The following is a 21,593-nucleotide window of genomic DNA, read 5'->3' as shown; positions in this document are numbered from 1 at the left end:
CAAATTCTATAAAAAATAATTTGTTACATAAGCCTCTACATATTCATTGATTTGTTCACATCACATGCATTCAATTAAAAAAAACAAAAAACAGTTTTTTTAATTCTAATATCTGTAAACTATGTGTTACTACTTTACTACTTACACACTGTCGGTGTGTGTGCACGAGAGAGAGAGAGAGAGAGAGAGAGAGAGAGAGAGAGAGTGCCTTTGGACTTTGATTTCATCTTTCCGTGGTACGTTTTTCCAGTTGGGCCGCCAGTGACACCAGAAAATGTAAAATCCCACCACCGCTTCGGGACGCCATTGTAACTGCCTGACAGCCGCGGTTTATCTTCTCGCTGTGTGTGTGCATGTCAGTGTGTGTGACAGAGTGCTTGCACACTCTTGATTGAACTAAAATCCAAATTTTATTATTTTTGGACCAGCCCCCTCCATGATAGCTGACTTGTGCGTTGGGCCCTGCTGGATTGTCGCGTCCTAGTAGGTTGCCAGGTTTCCGCACATTGCACTAGAAATCACCCGATCATGTTTCAAAGACAAAACGTAACTTACTAATATTTAATAAATAGCCTAATAAGTCAAGTCCTTTCGAGTCATCTGTCTCAAATCTAATCCAAGTCTCAAGTCATGAATACCAAGTTTAAGTCAAGTCTTTTATCAATATTAGTCAAGTAAGTCTCAAGTCCTCAAATTTGTGACTTGTGTCTGACTCGGATCAAGTCATGTGATTTGAGTCCTCCACCTCTGGATATCAGACAGGTTGTAAACAAGCCACAATGTCAGTAATAAATTCTCATTGCACAGAAAGATTGAGTGCGTACACAACAACCCAAGTATGGTGGTTCAATGTTGAACCAGGAAGTCAGTCTGTAAACAGCGATGAATGTTTACATCCGATAGTTTGGGTAATAATTTTACCGCTGACCTTTGCGTTCTCTTAAATACTGTAAATTGTATACCTTTAACCCTGACCTGCATGTAGTCAAACACTAAACATTGTCTCCAGCCGCATATCACAACCCAGAGCTGAGGTCTCCGTGTAACAAATCACGGTGAAGTCCAACATTCTCTCTGAATTATTATTATTTCCCAGCAAAAAACAAAGTCTCTTTCAGTCAGAGCCATTAAAACTAAGATATTATGTTACATAATAAAATGTATTCACATTCTATTAAAGTGCTCTGACAAATACATGAAACATCAAACACTAAGTAGTGTTTGTTTGTGACCCAACACTGAGCCCATCTCTGCGCACAGCTCATGGAAAATAAAAGTGCCGTGCTGTTTCAGAGTGGACAGACTGTCTACAGACGTCTGTTCCAGCGGTGAAGGCCACGATGATGATGATGATGATGATGATGATGATGATGATAGTCATGCAGACGAGAGGTTTGTACATCCATTCCCCTGGAGAACCATCAAGGATGGGCTCTCCCCCACTGCTCGGGCCCCCAGACTGAAGCCCCTGTCTGGAATGCAATCTGCCTGCCATCTGCAGGCCTCCACGGCTCTGTTTGATATTCAAACAAACACCTGTCAAAAGTCCATGTCTCATCTCACATAGCTCTTGGAAATTGGCAAAAATCTCGACTACTTCCTCGCACCAAAAACAGAGGGGAAGAGGGGTAAATGTGGGTTTTATTCCAACCATCTGTGCATGTGTTAAATATAGATTTTTATGGAAGACTCAAAGGACTAGTTCTACTTTCCACTAAAATGTCAAAGAATAATAGGCCAGTCAAGGTGCTGCATTCAGTGAAGTGTTTGCACAATAAATGATTTCAAATTCAATTTGTTTTTTTCTTCATCGTCGGCTGGCACTGCTGATCGCACTGTGGGTGTGCAGCACACGGTGTACCGATGCCAAGAGCTTTGGAGGATGTTCTCAGATGGAGGAATAGTCATGGAGCCTTTTGAACAAAATCTATCCATGTCCCCCTTTTCCTCCTCCTACTCCCTGCTGTTTTCCACATCTCTCTTTCTCCCTCACTCATATTGAGATGAAGGGTCTGCTGTAGGATGACGGGGCGCTGCTTGGCAGTCATCCAGGCCCCACATCTGCCTGACTGCTGTTCCTCTCTTTCTTTTTTCCCCCCAAACAGCCCCCAACAGTATTGGTTCAGTTGTCAGCCCATTTCAGGGTCTGTCTCAAGGTCTGCAGATGTGTTTCTCAGAGCAGCAATGATGGACTCTTGCAGAGATCTCTAGTGTGAGTGACTAATGGCGCGGAGACATCTCTGAAGGCATTGAGGAATGGATTTATCCAATGTCATTTATCACTCTGCCTGTCAGTGCCAATATAAATGCCTGATGGAAAGCACACACTCACCTTTGAAACAGACTCAGTTGCTCCACAAAAGTGGGGAGAAAATCTGCACTGAATCACGAGATAAAGTTGTACGCATTCCAAATGTGTCCCAGTTTATTTCCTGTTGCAGTATATTTGAATGGCATCAGCTGACAGGAAGTAAACATGGACCCAAGCTGTTGCTAGCAATGCAAGTCTGTTGAAAAGGTCAATAGAGTGCTACAAGAATGAGTCCTAAAACTCGGAAATGAGTTAGCATTTTAGGACTTCGGGTTCCCTCGTCTGGGTTTTGAGTTAGATGCTTGAAATAAAGTCTGCGGTTAACACAAGCTTAAGAGATTTTAACGTTTTGTTTAGGGCTGTCAATTGATTAAAATATTTATTTAATTAATAGCATGATTGTCCAAAGATAATAGTGATTAATCGCAAATTGATTGCACATTTTTTACCTGTTGAAAATGTACCTTAAAGGGAGATTCGTCAAGTATTTAATACTCTTATCAACATGGGGGTGGGCAAATATGCTGTTTTATGGAAATATATGTATATATTTATTATTGGAAATCAATTAACAACACAAAACAATGACAGATATTGTCCGGAAACCCTCACAGGTACTGCATTTAGCATAAAAAATATGCACAAATCATAACAGAGCAAACTGAAGCCCAACAGGCAACAACAGCTGTCAGTGTGTCAGTGTGCTGACTTGACTATGGTTTGCCCAAAACTGCATGTGATTATCATAAAGTGGGCATGTCTGTAAAGAGGAGACTCGTGGGTACCCATAGAACCCATTTTCATACACATATCTTGAGGTCAGAGGTCAAGGGACCCCTTTGAAAATGGCCATGCCAGTTTTTCCTAGCCAAAAAATAGCGTTAGTTTGGAGCGTTATTTAGCCTCCTTCTCGACAAGCTAGTATGACATGGTTGGTATCAATAGATTCATTAGGTTTTCTAGTTTCATATGATGCCAGTTTCTTCACTAGCTTTAAAATTGAGCCTGCTACAACCTCCGAGGGATCAATTGCATTAATGTGAAATTAGTGGCGTTAAAACAAATTTGCATTAACGCCTTATTAAGCTAGTATGACATGGTCGGTACCAATGGATTCATTAGGTTTTTCTAGTTTCACTCTAAAACTTTGCTTTAAAACTAAGCCCGCTATGACCTAAATCTTGCAATTTGCATTATTGCTTTAAAGAAATTAGTGGCGTTATTATCACGTTACTTTGACAGTCCTAGTTTTGTCCTACGATATAAAATACTTCAGTAAATATCCCACTCGAGAATTTTAAAGCTTTTACGTGTCTTAGAAAAGGCAGTTTCTAACAAGTGGTTAAATGAGACTACTAAACATCATCACGCCAACTCGTCTTCCTTTACAGCCTCGTTGTGTATACTCGCGTTAATGCGACCGTGATGTAGTTTCTTTATAGCCTAATGTTAACTTTTTACTTCTGGCGATTGCATTCACGCTTCAAAAATCATAATAGTGGTGTTCATTGTGAAAATTATCTTACGGAACAAAACGTGTAAGTAATAAACGTTTGTTTGCCACAGATCTTATTTTCTGCAATACTCCAAAACCCAATGGAAAAATCCCTTTGGCTTTTTGTCGTGGGAACAAGAGCCATGCTCACGTCCGGGTTGGCCTACGAAAATACATCATCCCTGCAGCACTCTTTAAAACATGTGAGAGAAAAAGATTTGTATTCATTGTAATATTGAAAATAAATTCAGATTGTAGGAACAGATCAAATCATGTCAAGCACATGTTCCTGCTAAATTTTAAGAGGAAAAACACAAGTTCAAGATGAGCATGAAGAACAACTTATTTTGTCAAAGACATAAACACATTTAAACAAGAAAACAACGGCAAGGCCACCTGGTTTTCCCATGTCGGTGGCTGTGGCACATTCAGACCATCTGTGGAGGCTGTATAATTTTAGTTCTCCTCCATCTTTTCTCTCAGAAGGGTTTTATTGCGTGCTTCTTGCATCTGTCGTCAGTGAGGTTCAGAAAGTTCTCTCCAGTGTTTTTATCTTCGCAGCCATCCCACTATGAGGATAACCTTGAATTAGTCACTTACAGATTTAGATTTATCATAAAAAGCAATGAAACATAAAACAGCATCCATTATTCATCCACACTGAAGAACGAAGGCTGTTCAACTCTTTTGAATTTACCTGCGTCTGTCAGTGAGAGGAAAAATGTGGTGGTGCGTTGACAGTCACTCGATCGCAGGCTGAGATCAGAGTTACTGAAGGTATGCATTTCTTTTTGTGAGAGGAATTATAAAATGTTGCAGGACCGATCCAAAGAATAATGAAGCAGAAAAGAAGCACAGCCGAGTGCATTTTCGGGACAATAAACCAAGCGCCGAGTTTTATGTAGAGATGTTCTAACTGGTGAGGGGGGGGGGTGAAAGAGAGACAGAGAGAGGGAGAGAAAGGTAAAAAGGAACAAGGAACTGACAATTAGGGACAACTAATCACCAAGTGTGTAGCCAAGCGCATCCCCCCACGCTGGTGCCAGCGCTTGCACTATGCTTGAACCTGTGCTGAATGCCAACGGCAGATAATTATAAACCCGCAGGGCAGGCCTCCTCTGTGCAGAGGGAGGGATGGAGCCTCAGCCAAGCCTGAACTCCTGACCTTCTTCACACACCAAGCGTCTGTTGTGGGCTTCGGGAGGTGCAAGATGGGTCACAGCAAGCCGTGAGGCAACTGGGAGAGAGCGAGAGAGGGGTGGTAGAGGGCTGGGAGGGGGGGATGGGTGAGGGACACAGAGCAGGGAGGGTGAGGTGGGGGATGGAGGGATTCGAGGGAGGAGGTGCTCACTGGAGGGTCACTTTTTTGTTGGCATTCTTGTTGGCTCCCGACCAATCAGAGGGGAGAAGGAACCACTTGACAAATCCGAGTGAAACCCTCAGAAATCCCTTTTGTTATGCCTGTTTGGTTATCTCCTCTCACTTTATCAGCATTCATTAGGTGGGGAATTCCTTTGTATACAAAGAGAAGCCTTTGTTTGAGCCGGCTCATCTGTTAAAGTTTTCTTAACTCATCATTACATTGTCACACATTATCAGCAGTTAATTATTTAAATCCTTGATTCTTAATAGTTTTAAAGTCCTGATCTCACTTCTTATTGCCCCATTAAACAATTAAAGGATCAAGTTTACAGATTGTTAGCAGAATATTTTAATTGCACTATTGAGCAAGTTACTTGAAGACTTTAATCACAGCCCGTTCTCATTCCCAGGGCGTTAAATATCGAGGCTTTGTCATGGCCGTCGCCATTTGGTACAGCCGCATACGGCAATCCTTTAGACCCAGTTATAAACGCACTGTGTGTTTCATTAACTATAATGTAAACCTATCCGCGGCAACAGTAAACGTGCCGACGAAGTGCGCCAGGAGTGTGGTGACATAGTTTAAAGAGCGAAAGAGACACACTAAGGGGGGCGGTGGATGTGTCCAACAAACTCAAGGTTTTCATCCAGGAGACCGCTGTTCATGTCCCGTGCGTCACGTTACAATCAGCTGTTCGTTCGTGTCCAATGTTCACAACATTTATTGTAATTTTTACTGTACCAACGTAGTAGTTTTAAGCCAAACCATGTATTTCTTTCCTAAACCTAACTATAGTGGTTTTGATGCTGAAAATAAAGTGACACCAAGGGGCGTGACAAAGCGGCAGTGTGTGACGAGTTGAGATGAGAATGTGCTGGTAATCAACTACTCATTAGACAAAAGTACTCGGCCCAGCTCCATCAAAGGTGCCTTAAAACAAGTTACATCCTATGAATTCACACGTGCAGGAAAAGAAAACGAGACATTGTGGTTTAACAAGCAGCCGGCCTACAGTTTGGAGGTGTTTACTGACCATCATCATCTAGCTTAAAGTCCAACTGAAATCAAATTGCTTTTTTTTGTCTGCTAAATCATACGTATCTGCTCTGTCCATCACTTGTCCTTTGTTCTCCTTTGAGAAAAAAAGATCTGAACTAAAAGGGAGAAATCTATATTTTCTACTTTTTTGGTTTCATGATGGAAAACCCTAGTTTCACATTAATGTGCCAAATATAGTTCAGTATTCCTTTTATTCCTTTTAATAACAAAAAAAACTATTGGCAATGCATTTTAAAAAACGATTTATTTTTGACAACAAAAAGGGATGACTTAATCTGATTTCAATTGGACTTCAACGTTGGCCCCCATTGACTGCATAAAGTCCTGTCCTTCATCCTCCAACTGTGAACTAAACAAGGTGATTGCTGAATGTAGCGTTACCAGAGGCTAATGTTAGCAAGCCAGCTACAAAGATACAACATGTAAAAAATAAGACTTCTTTAGTTACTAGTAGGCACAATTCTTTTGGTGGCGGCTAAACACGTCCTGCACCAAGCTAGCATGTAACTACCAGACCAGTCTGTAAGACTACTTTAATATTTTGCACTCTTTCAACTTTGTATTGGAACTGCTGTACAGCAATTTCCCTCAGGCTAAATAAAGTTTTATCTTATCTAATCTTGTCTTATCTTATCTTATCTTATCTTAAAGTGAATGAACAGAGACCAAACTGATATCAACCCTCAAATTAAACTAGCGGACAGACGGCAAACATCGGCCCCCAAATTGTCAAAGTAGGGATTAGTAGCAGTTTTGTTATTGCTGAATTCCAAATTGTAAACCCCTTACACTATCCATTACTGAAAAAGTAATCACATTACTACAAAGTAATGCATTACTGCCCAACTGTGTGTGATTGTAATGTCATGTAAGGAATGTTAAATAACATTTTATTGCTCATTTGTCAGTGTGTAACTAATGATGAAAAATAGATAATAGCTATTGGTAAAAGATAGTTTGTAATGTGGCGTGGTACATGCATTTATGCATGGATCAAACCAACAACCTTAGTGCAGTATGCACTATTTGTTGTGCTTCATACATGTAGTTTTGATTTGTCAGGTTTTGTCCACTATATCTGATGCGTTTTTTCCTTTTCCTCTGCAACCTACGTCATGTTTGACGTTGGCAAGACGATCCTTTCATTATGTTCTTGTTATTTATTCCTAGTTCCGATATGAACAATTCACAATGAAAATAAAATAGTAGTAAAGTCAATGTCAGTGTGACCCACAACAACAAAAAGACAGAGAAAAATACTAAAATAAAAAAGTATTCTCTGTGAAGTCAGAAATGTCGGCGGACCACCTCGGCTCATCTGGCCTCCTGCTCTCATCATGAAGATCTCTCTTGCTTTGCACTTTGCCAATTTCCCATGATTGACTGTAATTGGGACCAGATAACTCTCTCTCTCTCTCTCTCTCTCTCTCTCTCTCTCTCTCTCTCTCTCTCTCTCTCTCTCTCTCTCTCTCTCTCTCTCTGTCTCTCTCTCGCGCTCTCTCTCTCCCTCCTCAGCAGTCTTTGATCACTTCTGACCTGGCTTCATCTCAACTCTGACACACTGGCAACCATGTCTTGGGTGGTTTGTGATTGCTCACAGACAGACTATACAAGATATATTGAGTATTGATGTGTGAGCCTCAAAATCCACCATGCTGCAGTGAATATTACAACTTTATTCTCTGGGATTTTTAAGAGATTGTGCAACAAACCATCGTACAGGCATAAATCCAGAATAGTGTGAGTTATTTGCGTGGCGTTGTTTATGCATGTGTGCGTGCATTTCATGAGTGATTGTCTTGAGGGAATAGAACAAGATGTGCGAAAAGATTCCCAAATTCGATTCAGGAGATTTGTAAATCCTGTGCAAATTAATGTTGCCTCTTTCTTTTCTCCCGCCGCCGTACTCCTCTTTGAAACTCGTCTTCTGAGGCAATCACTCCCAGATGGAGAATATTAGATGTAATCACTTCCATTTGCCGGCTCTTTTACTCTCACTGCGAGGTGACACGCCGTCTCCCTCTGACATCTCCTCACAATGGACAATTACCGAGCACTCATCGATCACTTTCGGCGAAGAACTTTGACACCAAAAGTCTGGTAGAAATCATCTCGTTTGATAACCTAGAAAACCCAAATCTGCTTACGTGTCTGATAGGTTCATACTATTCTCCATTGTGTGTGAGTGACCCTATCAGTGCTCTTCTGTGCAGCATTTCAAACTGTTAAGTGCAGTCAATATAACTTTTACAAGCTTTACTTATAGTGTAAAGCACATACATACTGCAAGAGTTGCTTTTGATTGACTGTTTGATACAAATACTGTCCAGTAGGGGTGGGGGAAAAAAATCGATTCACCCATGTATATATCGGCTTCATTTGAGTCTATGTGGAGGTAGAAGGAAGTTACCGCTTTTATTGTTGTAGTCTGAGTAACGTGACGTCATATCTGTTCCGTATCCTTCAACCAAAACAAACCGCAGTGAGCCGAGACGAGAAAGTAAAGAACGGCGGAGGGTCCACGTGGATACGACCTGGACCCTCACATTTTAAATCCAAAGTGGTAAACACTACACATCCAGTATGGAAGTATGGAAACACTTTGGGTTTCACACATTGCAGGAAAAGCAGAGCAAGACATCATGGCTAAAGCTGCATGCTAACTCTGTCATGGACAGGAAATGTTATCATATTGCGGTAACGTGCGGTTGAGCCAGCCGTCACTTTGATCTCCGTGGTCAAATGGTCCGACGCTACAACTGAAGAGCACCTATATACTGACATTTATGTTAAATACATTAAAATGGCCATGGAGCTGACCATGGATGTATAAAGAGAACGGAGCTGACGGGAGAGCTAGAGACGGACTTGGTGAAGTTATTAGAAGTATACATGTGTGACTATATCTGGTTTTCAAAATAAGGTGTTAACAAAGGGAACTGTATGTACAAAATACATATATGGAAATAAGATTGATTGATTATATTCACCAGAAGTATAAAACATGATATGTCCCTTAAAATTAAAAAGAAATTACCACTAATTTGTGAGGTAAAATTCTTAGTTTTTTGGGTTGCTGGGAGAAAAATGTAAGAAATAATGCCTGACAATGGCTTATATATGTGACTTCAGGACATCTCTGACTACATACATGCTGAATATCAAACATTTTTACTGTATTATTTTAAATATTTTCCAAAGTAAAAGTGCCTAGAAGTGTATGATTCAACTTTTTCCCATGGTGTAGTGTTTAAAAAGTTAACAAAAATCGCAATAAATCGTAATATTGAATCACAATCTGCACCCAAGTAACGTGATAGTATCGAATCGGGAGATAGGTGTATCGTCCCAGCCCTAGTGTCAAGGGTATTGGCTCAGCCTCAAAGATAGCGCTGTGCTTAAAGCTGTTGTGCTGAGGGGAAACTCTTCAGTCTACCATATGGAAAAGTTAAAAATCACAGACTGACGTGTGGACCACCTCTCTATAGTCAGACTTTATAATTTTCTCCATCTACCTTCATGTCAAAACCACTTCTTCGATTCTTATGTTGAATACGTTCCTCTTCCTAAATGTTCTTCTCCCCTCTTGCCCAACCACCAACCTCCCTCCTCTCCCATCCACCCTCACCTCCTACCATCCCTCTCATTCCCTCCCTCTCTTCCCTCTATCCTTCATTCTCTGAGACAGACAATAAAGCAAGCTTTTCCATGGCTGACCTGCAGTTCACCCCTACCTCCACACCATCCCAAACCACAGACAGAGGGTGAGTTACAGCCCGAGATCCAATGTGGAGCAGAACGGTCCTGGATCTTGAGCCAGATTTGGGTCCCGCAGGGCTTTCGGCCCCGATGGCCGGTCTACTCTGTTCTGCTCAGCGGCGATGGGGTCACGCAGACTCCAGACATGCACTCACATCACGGTCCCATTGAAGGAAATTGCTATGGGTTTGTGAGGAATAAAGGATGCGAGATTGAGGAGGAAAAAGAATGTTGAAATGAAGGAAAGAGGAAATCCTGTTTCGCCGAGAGAGAGAGAGAGAGAGAGAGAGAGAGAGAGAGAGAGAGAGAGAGAGAGAGAGAGAGAGAGAGAGAGAGACCTGCAATTGCACTTAGGCCAAAATGACTCCTCTCACATGTGTCCCTCTTTTAGGAAGAAGTGGAACGAATTTTGACATTCATCTATCTAGGCACGTGCTCCTTTCTGCTTTTCTCACGACCCTCATTTGACACAGCCACATCACTGACCTTTGGATCTGTCATTTGGCGAGCAGAAATTATAGTTCATGTGAATCAGATGTTACAGAGAGAGGAGACCGAGTGCTCCTTCGCTGCCTGGCAGCTCCGCCAGAGGGGGAGCACCTGTTTCCAAATAAATCTTCAGATAAAAATGATATACTGTAGCTTGATCATATGTCTGGAAATGTGGAAATCTGATTCCTCGCGCATGCATGCTGTTTTTTTTTTTTTTTTCTCCCACGTGAATACTTCATCTATCGCCCCAAGCTATAAGTTCCCATTTTTGCGCTCTCCTTATCTTGAGTAAATCCCAGAATTCAGGATTTAGAGCAGAGGCCAGAGTCACATGTCTCGCCAGCCGCCTTCATCCCGGAGAGGCTGCAGAGCATTTTGACCCAAGGGTCCCAGGGTTGAGGTAGAGGCCCAGCCAGCCCTCACTGGTGGAACCATGAACCGTGTCAGGTCATGTCAGCTCTCTGTTCAGCTCCCCTCACTTTAATGTAGATGAAGCCAGTCTGGCTTGGTCCCACACCACCAGGACCGCTCAGCCTCTTTTGTAAGGTCAAAGGATGACATCCTAACAGGAAGGCGTTTAAAGCTCTTGAAAATAATAAAGTAGGGTAATTAAAATCCTTAGAGCAAAGCTATTAAACAGCTGCCACTGTGGACTAGTAATAATTAGGAGATCATAGTAAATGCTTAAACCTATATTGCTAGAAAAATGAAGTAGCACAAATAATTGTTATGATTATGAGCATATTTTTTTATGCTAGATGCAGTACCTTTGAGGGTTTCTGGACAATATTTGTCATTGTTTTGTGTTGTTGATTTATTTCTAATAATAAATACATACATTTGCATAAAGCAAGCATATTTGCCTACTCCCATGTTGATAAGAGTATTAAATACTTGACACGTACATTTTGAACAGATAAAAAATGTGTGATTAATTTGCGATTAATCATGATTAACTGTGAACAATCATGCGATTAATCGTGATTCAATATTTTAATCGATTGACAGCCCTAATTCAGACTTGTAGTTTTCAGCCCCAACCAATGCCGACTCAAGTGACATCAGTTGAGGCAGTTTATCAGATTTCGCACAGCTTCCTCTGGAACCACAAAAAGGCTTTTTATTCAACTTTTTTTTCATGTATGCAGTCGGACTCCCCAAGACTTGTTAACAATTTTGATGTGTAAAATCGGCACAGTTTCCCTTTACATGCAAGTTATTTAGTGCGTTGTTTTCGATCCATGAGGCCTTTTCTCGACATAAGCAAAATCCAATTGTAGCTTGGCCCCTTCCCTAAAAATAACCCATTTCAACTGGGCATCTCATCCCAGCGTAAAGAAAAGAGTGGAGCTAGAGACCTGGTCCCCAGAGGTCATAAATTGTCGAAGCAGACCCGGTTTGGGCAGTGAATTGAGTGCAGGCAGAAGCTCCCTTAAAGAGCCTCGCGGTCTCTGTTTCTCCCAGAGTTTAACCCTCTCACCTCTTCTCATTGGCCGCTCTTTTATTCAGTACGCTGATTTATTGGAGTTCAGAAGGGAGAAATACAAGCATAGCACAGCCATCAGCCTTGCCTGTGATAAATGACCCACGCTGCTATCTTCATCTCAAGTGGGACTTCCAATGGGTGAGAAAGGGTGTGCTCACTTGTGTGTAAACTGGGGTCATGTTTACATTATTTTTTTTGCATACAATGTGCTAATGATAAAGGAGGGAGAAATTGCAAACGAAACCTAAAGGGAGACCATATAAACGTCGTCTTAAGTTACAGAAATTTTAGTGATTTTTTTTTTGCTTGTAAAAAAGGAAAAGTAAGATCAACACATGATATGAATATTTTTTTATATAATACAAATATTTCCACTGTCTTTAACTACTAATTTATGTTTGTCTCTCTTTCTCTGCCTCACCGTGGTCCCCCCCTACCCACCCATCTCTGGTCCTGCCCCTGGCTGCCCCAATGCAACACAGCCCCTCTTCTCCCCAAATGAAATTCTTTGGAAAGTCATTTTATATCACCCTTTGACTGTGCATTGAACTGTAAAACCACCCCATTGGAAACAAAATAAAAGGATAGGAGAGGGAGAGAAGGGGGGATGGGGCAAGGAGGAGAATTATAATTCTTTGCAGGCCTTTGGTATTAACCCAAACACCAGAGCTGTCAGCAGTTCAGAGAGGGAGGTGCGAGGGGCAAACATTCAGTGTTAATTGGCACTTTGTAAGCTCTGAGCCTTCCTTTTGTGAGGGAAGTGGAAGAGAGAGTGAGTGAGCAAGAGGGGGGGAGGAAGAGGAGGGAGGGAGGAGTGGTCAGCAGAGGGGGGTGAGGGAGGGAGAGAGAGAGAGAGAGAGAGAGAGAGAGAGAGAGAGACAGCTCTTGTTCTTGTAGGTTTGTTGGGCCTTGTTGAGGGTGTTTACGGTTCACTTCTTATCCTTTGTTAATTGGGCTTTCTCTCCCCCAATGAAAAAAAAAAAAGAAGAATTCATGTAACCCCCAGCCTGCCACCCATGCTCCCTGTGACTCTCCCCACCAGCCTGATCAGCAAGAGAGGGATAAATGACAAGAACAGAACAAAAGGATTGTCCTGCGAACATCATTAAACTGAAACTGTTTGGGTTGTGTTAGCTAGTGCTTAACGCTTTTGCAAAAACTTGTGCACCTCAAATCAAAAAAAGGAAATCAGCAGCAACCTTTTTATTTAGGATTTAAAAGGACTCAATGTGAGAATCAGAATTTGCTTGTTAACAGTGACACCTGTGGCCGTTTAGTCAACGACAGTCAGCGTCCTGTTGCTCGCGCTTGTGCTCGCACTACGTAGACGCAAACGAGCATCGGTCTAAACAGTGACGCGACACACACGAGACTAAACGTCATTGAGAGCTAAAACCACTATATCACTATCAGGGCTGTCAAAGTTAACGCAACAATAACGCATTAACGCAAATTAATTTTAACGTCACTGATTTCTTTAACGCATCAACGCAACTTGAACATTTTAGGTTGTAGCGGGCCCAGTTTTAAAGCTGCATGGCCATTTTCAAAAGGGTCCCTTGACCTCTGACCTCAAGATATGTGACTGAAAATGGGTTCTATGGGTACCCACGAGTCTCCCCTTTACAGACATGCCTACTTTATGATAATCACATACAGTTTGGGGCAAGTCATAGTCAAGTCAGCACACTGACACGCTGACAGCTGTTGTTGCCTGTTGGGCTTGATGTTATGATTTTAGTATATTTTTTATGCTAAATGCAGTACCTGTGAGGGTTTCTGGACAATATTTGTCATTGTTTTGTGTAAATATATACAGGCGTTTGCATAAAGCAAACATATTTACCCACTCCCATGTTGATAAGAGTATTAAATACTTGACAAATCTCACTTGTAAAGTACATTTTGAAAAGATAAAAAATGTGTGATTAATATTTTAATCGATTGACTGCCCTAATCACTACTGTATATATTTTACATGCTTGGCAGTAATGTTAGCAAACGAAGGTCCCTCCATGAATCGAAGGCCTGGCCGATGTTGATCCTAGTGTTAACTTTTCTGCTTCAGCCTCCCGACCGTGGCTCCGGAGTTAACCTCCGTCACTTCACTCAGCAGCAGGGAAACAAGATAACACTGTCAAGACTGTTGGTCTTGAGGAGCTGCAGCATTTATTTCTTCACAAACTGCAACTTTCACTGTACATTCACTTGATATTCTCAAAGCTAAACTAACTTCTGTCTTCTGCTCCGCTGCTCGCTCGTTTTCTGACACACTCGCCACCACTCGCTCTCTTGTCGGTTACATTCCTGTTTTGCAAGACGGGCTTCACTAGATATAACTTTATTTCTTTTGTGCTTCGGTGTTGGAGTCTGAGTTGTGGTGGAGGTTGGTCGTTTGTTGGCGTTAGCGGACTCCATTTCTAACCGAACGTTACCTACGGTTGCGAGCGCGCATCACGTCACATCCGTTGGATTTTCCCAGAAAAAACAGCCTGGGTTTCTCACATTAAAAGCAGTCTACTTGCTGATAGAGGAAACCCAGAAAGTCACGGAAGGTCTCATTTTTTAGGTTAGGTTACAACATTTTGCCACATTGACAATAAAAAATGATTAAAACACGTTTATACGTGTAAAAGGTTACATACAATCCCTTCAAAAGTGTATTTCTGCTAACGGACGTGTGCATTAAAATGTAAAATGTTTCCCCCCTAACCCAATCTGATGCCCTTTTTGTTAATAGTGATACAGAGGAGCGGGAGCAGTGTCAGCCCATTAGGTACAGGATGTAAAAACACCCGGTCCGTCCTCTTCTGGATCCTCTGCTTCCGCCAATGTGTTTAGAGTTATCTGAAATAATTAAAGAGGAAGAGATTGGCAGACAGAGAGAGATAGGAAGGCACCTGTCTTTGAGAGAGAGAGATAGAGAGAGAGAGGGGGGAAGAGGGGATGTTGTTGGCATGAGGGTGGTGCACTCTGCTTCACAGCACCTCTGGCCTCTTTCTGTCTTTCCCTCTCTCTCCCACTGACTGATGTAAACAATAATAGTGCCAGTACTGAAAGGACACAGGTGTCAACCATTGTGTTGCTCTGAATGGACCTGGGGGAAGGAGGTCAGGGGTCACAGGGCCACCTCAGCCACCTCTAACACCCACAGTTTTTATTCACACTGACGCTCCCTTTCATAGGTTTTCATCTCGCCACCCCCTCCTCCTCTGTCTGTCTCTCTCGCTCACTCTCTCCTTTTGTTATCATAGCTCAATGTTTTGTGAAAACTTTTCAGAGGTCATGCACAAGCTCAGTATTCAGGAAGATTAACATTCTTTTGAAAATTAATCGGCTCACACAACTATGCAGATCAATGGCTGGTTTCAACTTGAAGAGCCAATGAATGAAGGAAATTTGACTTTATTTACACCACAGACAATATTTGCTTAATATTTATGGGATTCTTCTATCAGTAGCCTACAAGTCTTGCCTACAAAGACTACCCTAGTTGCATTATACAATACATGTTCACGTTTGTTATTGAGCAACATTATGTTACAAGTTACTACAGTACACTTGCTTCACTACTACAGTATATATGCTGCAGCTTCCAAATAATTCACATACTTTCACATAGCACAAAGCATTTAAAAGAAACGTTTGACATTTTGGGTAATGCGCTTCTTCATTTTCTTGCAGAGAGTTAAATAAGAAGATTGATACCACTCTCATATCTGTCATTTAAATACGTAGCTGGAACTTGCAGCCGATTAGGTTAGCTTAGCTTAGCACAATGACTGGAAACGGGTGGAAACAGCTAGCCTGCCTCTGTCCTAAGGTAACAAAATCTGCCAACTGGCACCACTGAAGCTCGTATTGATATTTTTACAGTCATATCTTATACGTGTCTAAGTGGGCAGTACTCTCATGCCATGTGTCACATGTCACATGACCCCTTGATGTGTTTTTTAAATTTGAACACCTGTCCGCATTATACCTTGATGAAGACTCGTTGAGTCGAAACATATTGTGTTTTTACCTCACGATTAGAGTGCTTCGGACATTTTTCAGACTGCCAACTTACACCAAGGTCTTCCTTCAATAGTAAGCTGGACAGTCAGTGTTTTTTATTTGTATAAGAACGTGGAGACTCGAAGAAGTTACTGGTCTTTATGTTAAGCTAAGCTAACTGGATGCTGCCTCCAGCTACATATTTACTGTGCGGACACAAGAGTGGTATCAATTTCTCATCTGACTCTTGGCAAGAAAGCAAATAAGCCCATTGTCAAATTAATGTCCAAAAGAGAATTTTATGAATGCATTTCACTTAAAACAGTACAGTTGAATGACCAATACAGTTACAATACATTTTTTAAAATTACAGTAGCTATATATTTTCTGTGTTCGATTTCTTTCAGTATTTATTTTCAATTGCCCCTTAAAGCTTGTTTCCAGGAGTGCTGTCTCTCTGTGTCACACTGTAGTCTTACACCGACATACAGATATAATACATCTGTGAGATACCTCATGGTTTACTCTCCCACTTCCTCCTTCACACACTCCTGAGTCCCATTCTCACCAGTTGGTCACTCCCAAGCCAGTGGGTGATAAATGTCACACACACACACACACACACACACACACATAATACACACTAGCCAGCGAACATGCATGACACGACGCACGTGTGTGTACATCAAGGCCGCTCTTTCTGTAGTGCTCAGAGTAACTGATGGATGAAGCTGGATGGAGATTTGTGGAGCAGTGTCCTTTGTGCTCAAAGAAGCAGGACAAGAAAGAATCATAAATTGGGACCGGGGCATGATGGTGGAGGTGCACTGTACTGTTGCCATGGATAGGTGACTATTTATGGTCTGAGACGTGACATTTCTGCTGCATCAGCAAATATAAAACCCGAGGACGTACGGCGTGCTATCCGGAAAAGGGTTATGGACTTATTTTACATGTCGTTTGATTTTACTACTGTAGCACACATACAGATTGTCTTTCTTTATCGGTCGACATAGAGATTAAATAATGTGCTGTATCACGGACATTAAAGCAGAATTCAACCTCCATTACAAACCTCGGTAAGTGAAAGTCCTATTGGCCAATCAGTCTGCCACCTTTCAAGTTTTATGTGTAGTCAGTAAAGCAGCCAGCCTCGGCTTTGGTCTTGGCCTTGGCTGTTTGCAGTCTTAATGAAAATGTTTGATCTTGATATAGAGCCCAGTGTAAAACCCTGGGGAAAACCTCCATGATGCTGAACCAATAGGATAGAGATTATATAAGAGTAGTGTAGTTTCATTTGCAGCAGTGGATAAGAACTGAGAAAGACAAAATAAATACACCCATGGATGCATTAACGTTTGATACTATAGACGGGTTTCTTGTATACAAACTTTACTGGAGAGAAAAGGGGGGAAAAAACGCTTTGGCAGCCGGTTGTAATCATTGTAGATTTTGCATTGTTTTTACATTCTTGTTGACTATACTAGACCCCGGCAGAGTCCGACCATCAAATACCATTATCATATGATGTATTAGTATGAGATTTGTTTATAATTATCACCTCTTATGAGATGGGTAACGTTATATCAGACGGATGTGTGATTTGACTTGGGAGATCTGTGTCTGTTTGGTTGACACTCTGGTTGGCGTTCAAGTTACGTGAGCCCCTCTAGATGGACGGCGCCAAACACTTTCCTTTGTGATTCCTCAACAGGCATAACGTTAATATAAAACTGGAGACTTGGATTATGGTTTTCTTATTAGTACAACCAGACTGGTTGCTAGCTAACGTTAGCAGTTAGCCCTCAGTCGTTAAATGTCCGATTCAAATTTAAACGAACGTAGCTAACGTTAGCTTCCACGGCCGCTTGTTGTTGTGACCGCAGGGGAGGAGGAGCAGCTGCCCTAGTAGACCACCATGCGTCTTCCCTTCAAAATGTAATGTTACGGCATACCAGAGTAAGCTTTCGTCCGCCGTAGTCGCATAACTTTGCAGAAAATTGGAGTCGTAACGAAGCCTTGCATCACTTTTAAGTTTTAAGGCATAGTCGCTGATTATAAATAAATATTTTGAGTGCTGGTCGATCACCCTGTTGTTGATCAGTTCATTTTCATCGATCTGTGGAGCATGACAGCTCGCCATGACCACCTGCTGCTTTGCTAGCGCTGTGTGACTAGAATGCTCTTGCCCATCAGGCCTGGATCCATAATCTCCTTCTGTTTTTAGCAAAGGCATGTGATTCCACATCCTTCTGAATATTAAACACTTTCAATCCGTCTTTCCTGCAGTTGATGCAGTTTACTGCACAACAACTCCTTGTCATCTGCTTTGCAGCTCGGCTCTGCTTGACATGCCGTGCTTTCTGCCCCCTAGTTGCGTGCGCATCTCTGTGATGACGTTGCACAGAAACCCGTCTATATTTTGTGTGTGTTGCTGTGAGTGTTGTGGGTGGATGCTCCTCAGCCTATAAGATCCATGCTTGGTGGAGATGGAGATGCTAGAGAAGGGTGAGAGGATTTATTACCTAGCATTAGGAGCACTAATCTGTTGCAGGTGTTTCTGGCTGTTCTCCCAGGCCATGCCTGCTCTCCTCCCCGGGAGGCCCCTCCATATTTGTGTGTGTGTGACAGAGAAAGAGACGAAAAGGAGCGAGAGGAGTTTTTTTCTTTCCACGGCATCTGCAGGGAGATTAAACCATCTCCTCAATCCCCTCAAATCATCAAGAGTGTCAAGATAAGGACAAAGAGAACATGTATTCCAATGACATCCCCCCATCAGTCTTATCAATCGAAAGAGAGAACTGTGAAACTTTTTATATTAAAGATTCAAGGCCACTTGCTCTAGGAGTGTCATTTCAACAGTTTCACGGCAGTTTGTGAAATAGTCACGAAATTGAATCTATTTGATTCGTTTACATAGACACGAATTTCCCTTTTTTTCATGACACTCAGCACGACTTTCAACAATGTAATTTTCATGCATTTTCCTACAAATGTCCAGGAACACGTGCTGCTCCAGTTTTTTCAAAATAAAGTTTCAGAAAAGATGGACTTGATTAGGCTTAGGCAACAAAACTACTTCGTTAGGTTTGGGGAAAAGATTGCGGTTTTGGTTAAATATCTCTAAAAATTCTGTAACTTAAGTACGGAAGTTACGTGACAAAAACTACTTAGTTAGGTTTAGGAAAAGATTGTGGTTTGGGTTAAAATATTTTTAAAAAATGCTGTAACTTAGTTACGGAAGTTACGTGACAAATAAATATTTTTTTGTGGTTCCACACGGGACACAAACACCGATCTCCTGGGCAAAAGTCCGGTGTTGTTTCACCCATCCACCCCGACCTCCTACTTACCGCTCTTTATACTTCCCGGCTGACAATTACATGAATACGAATACGAATTGATTTTGTGCTGACCATCACGAAAAAAAAAGTGTGAAATTCGTGTCTACGTACACAAATCAATACATTACATTTTGTGACTATTTCACGAACTGCTGTGCGACTTGGCTCATTTATATGCATCCAGGAGAAAATGCTCTTCATTTTGTTTCTCAACTTTTCAAATCGCACTATAATTTTAAGCAATTGTTTTTGACAATGACAACTCACTCTGGGTATACAGTAGAAAACCACTCTATCAGCGGGGTACAACCTCTGGGGTGCATTACAATGAAGGAAAGACCACCAGGATGGATTGAGCCAACAGCTTCACAGGAAGCCTGCGGTGCTTTTGGGGGATGATGAACAAAGACACAAAGGAACCCACTGAGAAAGTCCTGCTCTGTAGGAAGTCTGCAACGCCTACTGTGGCCATGCAGCTTTGGAAAGACGGAACTGAGAGAAATAGAGAAGAATGGAGATGGAGAGGAGTCCAGGGGTGGAGAACAGTGAAGACAGGAAAAGGAGCGGGGAGGGAGAGGATTGATATGGTGATGGAGGTTTAAAAAAAGAAAGAAATCAGATGATTCAAACTGTGAATACACAGGACTCCGTTATTTTTTCAACCAAAGACGACAGTATTCAAGATAAAACGGTCTCAAACCAATTTGCCACGTCGCCATCAAAAGCATGATAGTCTGCTATTATCAAGGTTATTAAGGAAGGTTTACAGAGAATAGACTTCACTGGCTGCTGTAGAGAGGATGAAGTAATCTGACTTCACTACTTTGGCACTACTGCCCTCATGTGGACATTCAACGTACTTTTCCATTCAGATCAACTGGGGTCCCCGCAGACCCCAGAGGTCTACTTTTTGTCATATCTCACATTTTTCATGTCTTTGTCAATCAATTTGTTCCTAATGACTTCATATCATTGTTTTCTGTTTCTATTTTAGTTAGGGCTTTTAACGCATTAATGCAATGGATCTTTCGGAGGTTGTAGTGGGCTCAGTTTTATAGCTAGTGCGAGGATACTGGTATCGCATGAAACTAGAAAACCTAAAGAATCCATTGGTACCATGTCATACTAGCTTATCGGGAAAGAGGTTAAATAACGCTCCAAACTTAAGCTAAATTTTGGCAAGGAAAAACTGTCATGGCCATTTTCAAAGGGGTCCCCTTGACCTCTGACCTCAATATATCTGACTGAAAATGGGTTCTATGGCTACCCACGAGTCTCCCCTTTACAGACATGTCCACTTCAGCATATATTTTTTTTATGCTAAATGAAGCACCTGTGAGGGTTTCTGGACAATATTCTCATTATTTTGTGTTGATTTCCAATTATATACACATACGTTTGATTAAAACAAGCATATTTGCCCACTCCCATGTTCATATAAGTATTAAATACTTGACAAATCTCCCTTTAGGGTACATTTTGAACAGATTAAAAAAATGCTGGATTAATTTTCCATTACTCACAATTAAATATTTTAATCGATTGACAGGGCTAGTTTTAATCAGGGCTTTTTAAAAAGACCAATGTATTAGGGTCCAGGAGGACCCCAGTCTAAAGCACCTAATTGCAGCCTATGCAGTTAAAATAGATAAAATAGAATAGATAGATAAAATGTTTGCCATGGGTCCTAATTTAAAGTATCACACACTATCAAGGTGGTATGGGCACTCTGTCAGTCACTGTGAAGGTTACAGATGCAGCCGATACAGATTTCCTCATGTGCTCGGGTCTATTTTAATTTCACAAAATATGCAAATTAACTGTAACTTTCCTAAAATAATGTTTTTTTTTCTTCAGATGACATTAATTACATTACTAATAATGTTTTGAGAAGAAATAAGTTAACATTTTGCTTTGATGGTTGTTTCTTACATTAGTTTATTCTTGGGGTCCCCAGTCGGTAGTCCTTGTATGTTAAATAGGTCAGTAGGATGAGGGTTAATGTCTCATTTTACAGGTATGAAGGTATGGTATTGAGTATGCTTGATTCTTATTAAGTGTGTATGACTGAGAGTTTTTGAATGAATTAAAAAAAACTCGAATCTGTCCTTTTGGAACTCAATTATATGGTGTCCTGGTGACCTAAGTGTTTAAGACTTTATTCTCTGATCACAGCATCTCAGATTTGATTCCAGTTAGGTAACCTTTGATGTAAATCATTGCCACCTTTTCTCCCCCTTCTTTCATGTGACCTCTCAACTATCCACTTTCAAATTAGGGCAAAAAAA

Source organism: Sebastes fasciatus, chromosome 5 (assembly GCF_043250625.1).
Source record: "Sebastes fasciatus isolate fSebFas1 chromosome 5, fSebFas1.pri, whole genome shotgun sequence".
NCBI lineage: Eukaryota > Metazoa > Chordata > Actinopteri > Perciformes > Sebastidae > Sebastes > Sebastes fasciatus.
The sequence above is the reverse complement of the archived record's forward strand: the minus strand, read 5'-3'. Positions refer to the sequence as shown.